The sequence below is a fragment of the Lactuca sativa genome, chromosome 1, assembly GCF_002870075.4.
Source record: "Lactuca sativa cultivar Salinas chromosome 1, Lsat_Salinas_v11, whole genome shotgun sequence".
NCBI lineage: Eukaryota > Viridiplantae > Streptophyta > Magnoliopsida > Asterales > Asteraceae > Lactuca > Lactuca sativa.
This window is the reverse complement of record NC_056623.2, coordinates 49,846,904-49,854,254: the sequence shown is the minus strand read 5'-3', so window position 1 is coordinate 49,854,254 and position 7,351 is coordinate 49,846,904.

Here is a 7,351-nt window from a genome sequence, read left to right as displayed (position 1 = left end):
TAGTAAGGTCTAGAACAGTGAGCACAGACCCCAGACAGTATCAACTGAATGATATGTCTAGCAAGGTATAAAACAGTGAATACAGTGGATACAGCGAATACAGTGAATACAGTGGATACAGTGAATACAGTGAATATAGTGAATACAGTAAATACAGTGAATACAGTGAATACAGACCCCAGACAGTATCAAATGAATGATACGTCTAGCAAGGTCTAAAACAGTGTGACTCCGAGAGTGGGTTTTCCAGCATACAATGTAAATTGCTGGTGAATTACCATTACCTTAAGGCCATTAATTATAAGGTAACCTGGGATTCTCGTAACCATACTAACCGACACTAGAGTACTTGACGCCCTACAAGCGTCTATAAAATATGACATTTGTCACCCCTTGGCTTGGTGGGCCGTGGACTGTAGCTAGCAGTCAGGGTGCGGGGGTGTCAATCCCGTATAGATCTATACACACAATGTCCGCTCTCCCTACAAGAGACTCTGGTTACCAACTAGACGACGGAGAAGGCCGTATCCCGAAGATGCATCCCAAATAGTGGGTAATGTGTTCCCAATACAGTGTTGAACTAGAGGTAGAGACTCATAACTGAACTGACTAAAGTAAACCCATATGTCTATGCTTGTGTACATAATATATAACTAATGAATCAAACGACCTTTGGATGGACATCCGATCCCACCAGACCACATCTCAACGAAGAAAAGGAAATAGGGCGGACAAGCCTTCCTAAGCCCTTCAATCATTACTTATATGCATCTAAACAAGCACATACATACATCTAACTACGCTTGAGTGTGTAACAAGTGGAATCATATCGTGAAGTATAACCGAATCGTATGGAATAACCGGATCGTGAAGTATACGTGTACAGTGTGGAATAACCGGACCGCGAAGTATAAGCGTTAACTGGTATAAGTGTATCACGAAGTGGAAGCGACAACAAGTGAAGTAAGAGCGTCTAACAGGTATAAGCTATCACAAAGTGAAAGCGTTATCAAGTAGTAACTTTAACTAAGAAGGAGTATTAAAACATGGAAGAAAACTTTTATTCTTGAGAAAATCACGACAGGGTATTCTGTTGTAAAATAAGTTTGAAAAACCTTTAGAAATCTTTTGGAAACTTTTCATAAACCAGTTTACAATGAACTTTGATAAAACAGCATAAGTAAGAGTTTTGAAACAAGTGAAAACCTTTTAGAAAACCATTTATAGTGTCCTACTTGGTAAAACAGTTTACAGTGTGGTAAATCCTTGTGCATGCGGGTTATCAATCACATGTGATTGATATGATAACTGGCATGTTTAACTTGTATCCCCCCTATAAAACATGTAAAAACATTTAAAAGGTTCATTCAGGGGTATGAACTCACCTGGTGTAAGTAGATCCGACGAAGGTGCCGGTTGGGTGCTCAGTGTCAAGTAAAGACTTGGACACACTTAGTGACCTATTTAACATATGATAACATAGGTTCACATACCATTAGTACATATAATACTAATTAAACAAGTATACACACTCTAAGGAGCGGAAAACACTTTGGTTAAGTGTTTGGGGTGTCCCGGGTAACATTTAAGGGTTTGAATGACTTAGGAATGGAGTTTACTCTCCAAGAGTAAACTCACCTTATGGTGTTTACGGCCCAGGGACAACTCCCCATGAGTTTACGGCCGTAAACTCATGGTGAGGGGTTCTAGGGTGTTTTAAGGGCTCTATCTTGTTCGTGGAATTTTGCTAGGTCCAAATCCGGAAGGTATGAATGGGTTTAGGGCTTTTAAAGGGACCATAGGGAAGTTTACGGCCCATGAACCACCCTATGGGAGTTCACGGCCGTGAACTCCTACACCTTGATTTTATTGAAGTTTTAAGTCCCTATTCCAACCCTAGTAATTTATAATGAGGTATGAGGCCATTCGAGGGGATTAAAACCATCATTTGGCTTGATTTGGAGGTGTTTACGGCCTTGGCATATGTCTGGGCCGTAAAATCCTTTTAATCCCTCAATTCCTTGTGTTTGAATGCTCTAAACCCAAAATAGCAAGCCCCTAATTTATGTATTAAGCCTAAGGGTGGTTTGGGAGTGTGTTTGGGGCATTTTTGCAAGGTTTAGAGGTGTTTACGGCCTAAGCATGTGCTTGGGCCGTAAACTCTCTTTTATGCCCTAAAATCTTGTGTTTTGATGATTAAACACTCCTAGACAAATTCCTTAATTGGTTCCTAGGCTCAATGGGACAAGTTCGGGTAATTTTGGCCACATTTAAGGGGTTTACAGCCTAAGGAGGATCTTAGGCCGTAAACTCCTCTTTCACAGCTTCTAAGTCCGATTTTTGGGGTATAATCACAAGCCAAGATGTTTGGAACAAGCTAGGGTAAGTGGACTTACGATTTGGAAGCGTTTGGTTGCGGATTTTAGTCGAAAACGAGCCTAAAGAGAGAGAGTATAGAGAGAGAGGGTGGAAAAGGTTCAAATGGGGTTTACTCCCCCCTTATACATGGGTTGGAGTTGGAGCTCAGTGGGAATCTACCCAATACTGTCGTTTAACGGGGCTTTTGGTCGCACACGATTTAGTGGTCGTAATAATAAAAACTAACTTTTTCCAATTAAATGGAAATGTAAGGTAAGTGTCTTTATTTATTTTTATTACGACATTAACAACACATTATATAAATAAATAAAACACTTATTTATTTGGCGACCTCCAATTAACATAACTTTTATAAACTGGAATATTCCGTTAACGGTAACGTGGTAATGTAACGAAGTAAACTTGGGTTGTCACATTTTGGGCCGAACAGAACTTGCGTTTAAACTGCACCAAGAATTCTGCCCATGTCAATTGTAGTGGCTCATTAGGGCTTAAATTCTTCCCTAGAGTGTTCCACCAACTAACGGCTCCACCTTGAAACTGACGCACTGCATAGATAGTTTGCAACTTGTCTCTATAGCCACAAGTCATGAAAGCTAACTCCATTTCGGAGATCCAATCCATAACTCCAATCGGATCCTCCTTTCCACTGAGGGTCGATGGTTTGCAAGTTAGAAATTCCTTGTACTTGCATCCCATTCCATCATTCCTTCCATCATGGTTGTTTTGCCTAACTATCGGTGGGTTGGCTTGACCAATAGACCCACTGAAGTTTCCACCTTCCTAGTGCCCTTCATTTAATTCAGGCTCTTCCACATGAATTGACAGTTCTTCACGATTCTGTTGAAGCAATCGCCTAGTCTCCTCCATTTTACGATCCAACATTGTTTGAATCATCATTTGCACACCAGCCATGGTTATTGGCTCAGGTGCTGCTGCTACGACAGGTATTTGCTCAATCACTGGTGGTTGATTCCTGTTTTCATCAGCATTTCCAACTCCACTTCTTGTTCTCACCATTTTTGATCTATACACCGAATAAGGTGAAATTAGATCCTCATTCACGATAGATATTCAAATCATTCTTAAACTAATGCTCTGATACCAACTGTGACATCCCCAAAATCTCGGCCAGAAAAGACCGATTTTCATTTATGCTTTTAAAATAATTTCAGAGTAAATCCTTTTGATTTGAAAGAGTTGCTGAATTTGTTCCCAAAAACAAAATGTGATAAAATAATATTTACCAAAGCATTTCATAAAAAAAAATGTATTTTCATTATAAAATCATAACTCGGGATGTCATGTTCCGATATAGACCATAAAGCATAAACGATAACATTACAAGTCATTCAACAAATATATACATATACAGACTTGTAAACAAACCAACTTGATGATTCATCCATGTCATGCCCTTGCGCCACTTCCTGTAATACAAATAAACTGAGTGGGTCAGACGTGGGAGCCTGGAGAGCATATAGGGTTTTCAACCCACAATAAATAATTATATTTAATTTCCACCAACCAACAATAAACCAATTACCCATTCCCGTTATTCTCACTTTACGTCCCTAAGACAACTAACATAAGGGACCTAGTCTAAGAATATTTCATCGGGGCGACAACACATGCTTCGGGGGTTCCTCAGCAATATTAGTCAAATAAGGCAACCATGAGGGGGATGGAATACAGCGAATGAACACCCAAGCTCATTAACACATATAGGTTATGAGCCTGCTAGCGTTCCACTGGACTATCTAGAAAAGTCTGTGGTCGTTATCTAAATTCCGCTAGATGACTGGATCAAAACAACATCGAGGCCTCTCATCTGTTTATTACACACCAACTATCTACCCATGTTCTACCCAACATATTACTAGATAAAATATACATTTTTATACATAGTTTTAAAACCTGTATAGCATGCTCAATCAATACATTTTCCACATAACAGATGAGGCACACACACATAACACATATTTCATAGAGAAATAATCAGATCTATAAGATAGAAGAAAGTGAATATACATTCACACATATAACAAAAAAAACATACACATAACACGTATTTCGTATAAAATACTTCATAATTATGCGTTAGAAGAAATTAACTACACACCCACTTGATCAGAAGATGATCGGACAACACTACGGCTTGTAGAAGTAGGATTCTTCGGCAGATTTGGAAGATCTTCACAAAAACCGGACTCCTCGCGGGCAGATCTTCGGCTCGGGAATCTTACTTCTCGGGATCTTCGGGACCTCGGGACTTGCTTCGGGGCTCGGGAATGATACCGGGGCTTCGGGATAATTCTTGCACGAAAAACGATGCAAAAACGCGAGAAAAAGGGAAGAGATGAGCAAACAACTCGGTTGCCCTCGACCTCCTTTTATAGGGGCTGGAACTTCAAATTACGCTGGGCGTAATATGAAATTACGTTGGGCGTAATGACGATAAGGTCGCTGACTCCCCCAAAGATAATATCGGTTAATATATATTTAAATTAAATATCGAAAATATTTAATAAACTTCAAAAATTCATATCTTCCTCATACGAACTCTGTTTTCGACGTTCTTTATATCCCTGCATAAGTGAGACTACGATCTACAACTTTCGTTTAGACTCCGTCGGCTAATTTTGACTTTATTTTTATTATTTATTTTTAGTAGGCCGGGACAGGAAAACTCTGTTATAAAATCATAACTTCTTCATCTGATGTCCGTTTTCGCCTATCTTTTTATCGTTTTACTCCTATTAACGAGACCTTCGATTCTCATTTAGATTGTTTCGGCTAAAAACCGCTCGATCTCAAATCGAGTATTCGGGCTGCATACCGCTAAGTCGAAACTTCGAAAATCATAACTTCCTCATACGAAGTCAGATTTCTGCGTTCTTTTTATGCACGCTCTCGGTTTAACGAACTCTACGACTTTCGTTTAGATCACTAAGACTAAATATCGCTCTAACGTAAATTTCACTTTTTACGTCATTCAGCGTTGCCGGTTCTGTCGCGAAACTTCGACAGGTTATAACTTCTTCGTTATAACTCGGATTTCGGCATTCTTTATATCTTCGGAATCCTTGTTTCAACCACTAAATCTTTATGCAAAGATATCGGGCTTATCTCATACTTTAATTTTGATGCTTATTTTATTCTTAATTCATTAAATTATAATAATTAAGAAAATAAACACATAATTCACATAATACTCGAATATTTCATCATTAATACTCCAAAAAGAGTTACAAGGGTTAACCTAGACTAGTACATCAATGATAATGCCTAGCCTGGAAACGCGGGCGTTACAGGGACCATGCACTCACTTGAAAGGTGGTGACTCAGCACTCGGACAACGCTTCGATACTCTCAAAACAATTTCCTTCGATAGAACCTAGTATCAATACCACTAGGGTTTAGTCTAATGATAATTGCGACAATTTAATAGTCTGACTATTATTATTATTATTATTATATAAGCGTTAAATAACACTCAATATAACTCATAATAATAGCCCAAATAATTATTTTAAGGATGATGAGTTATAAAATAACTCTTTGATTGATTAGATCTTTGTAACAGGTAAGTAATGAACGTAAAGATAGTAAAAACAAAACACAAGTATGAATCAGAATGTGTCGAATGATTAGATTACTCGATCCTCAGCAGAGCTCGACTAAGAACTTCCACTGTAGAGGATTCTAGGGTTACAAAATAAGAACGATGAATATGCTGAACAATACTTTTCTAATCGTCTCTAATCCACACGCTCTAGGATGCATGCAAGCATCTATTTATACTAAACCTTACAAAACTCACGGATGGACAAGCCCATACCGGAGATAAACATTGGACTAGCTAACGAGCCCAATAGACGCAACACAATACTGGACCTAACAATCTCCCCCTTTGTGTCAATTTGGAGCGAGACTATCGTTTCTTCTTGCTTGGACCAACAGCAGGAGCCTTATTTACTGTATCGAATAGACATGTGATAAGTGCAAGGATTGTCTGTCTGAAGCGAATGCACCATTGAATCATATCATCAAAGTACTTGATATCATCCACTGTGTTCTGCTTGCATCGATGGATGATCCCTAAAACGTGTTCCAAACAGGTAGTGGTGTAGAGATGTTTGTCTGCCAAGGCAAAAAGACATTTCTGTCCTTCGTTCCTGGTAAACATGACGGAGTTTCTCTTTGGGTCAATCTTCCCCATCTGTATCATGTTGAGATCACTGGCAGAGCCTACAGGAGATATGGTAGGCTTTTTCTTGAATACGCTCGCTATCTCCTGATCCATCAGAGCAACTTCCATGACATAGCATACAAGTATCCTCTTAAAGTGGTCGATGATCGGACCATATTCAGCTTCGTTTGTAAGAAGAATGTTGTGCAAGATAATCCAGTCATGGGGATTAAGGTTGGGAAGATCTGCAAGTGAGATGGCATGTTCGGCCTTGGCAGATCCCCTTAGTGCCTTAAACCAAACGTTAGTGAAGTTGCCTTCCCTGTACGTCTTTAGGACCCAAACATTGATGATTTTCTGAGCGCTCCAAGTTTGGTATTGTGGTTAAGCTGCCCTCAGATAAAATTCGACTAAGTCCCGATCAACCTGTGGATGAGGATGGGGAAACTCAGCAATGTTGTCAAAGGCATGAAAGATAAACGCCTTTCGGGTCAGTGGCATATGGAACTGAGAGTCGACAGTGTTAGAACAATCTAAAGAGATCGCAGGTTCTAGCCACAAGATACTTGGTGTTTCGATGGCTTCTTTAATCAACTTCTCAAGAGTCCAAGGAGGAAAAAGAGTTTTCCTGCTCTCGAGAAGGTTGTGGGCTTCTTTCTGTCTTCTTTCGGCTTCTTCAGCCTCTCTAGCCACACGAGCACTGATGTCAGCCTCTTTATCTCGACCCCGTCGCTTCAAAAGGTCGGCAATAGTCTCCTTATCATCTTCATCGTCACTCTC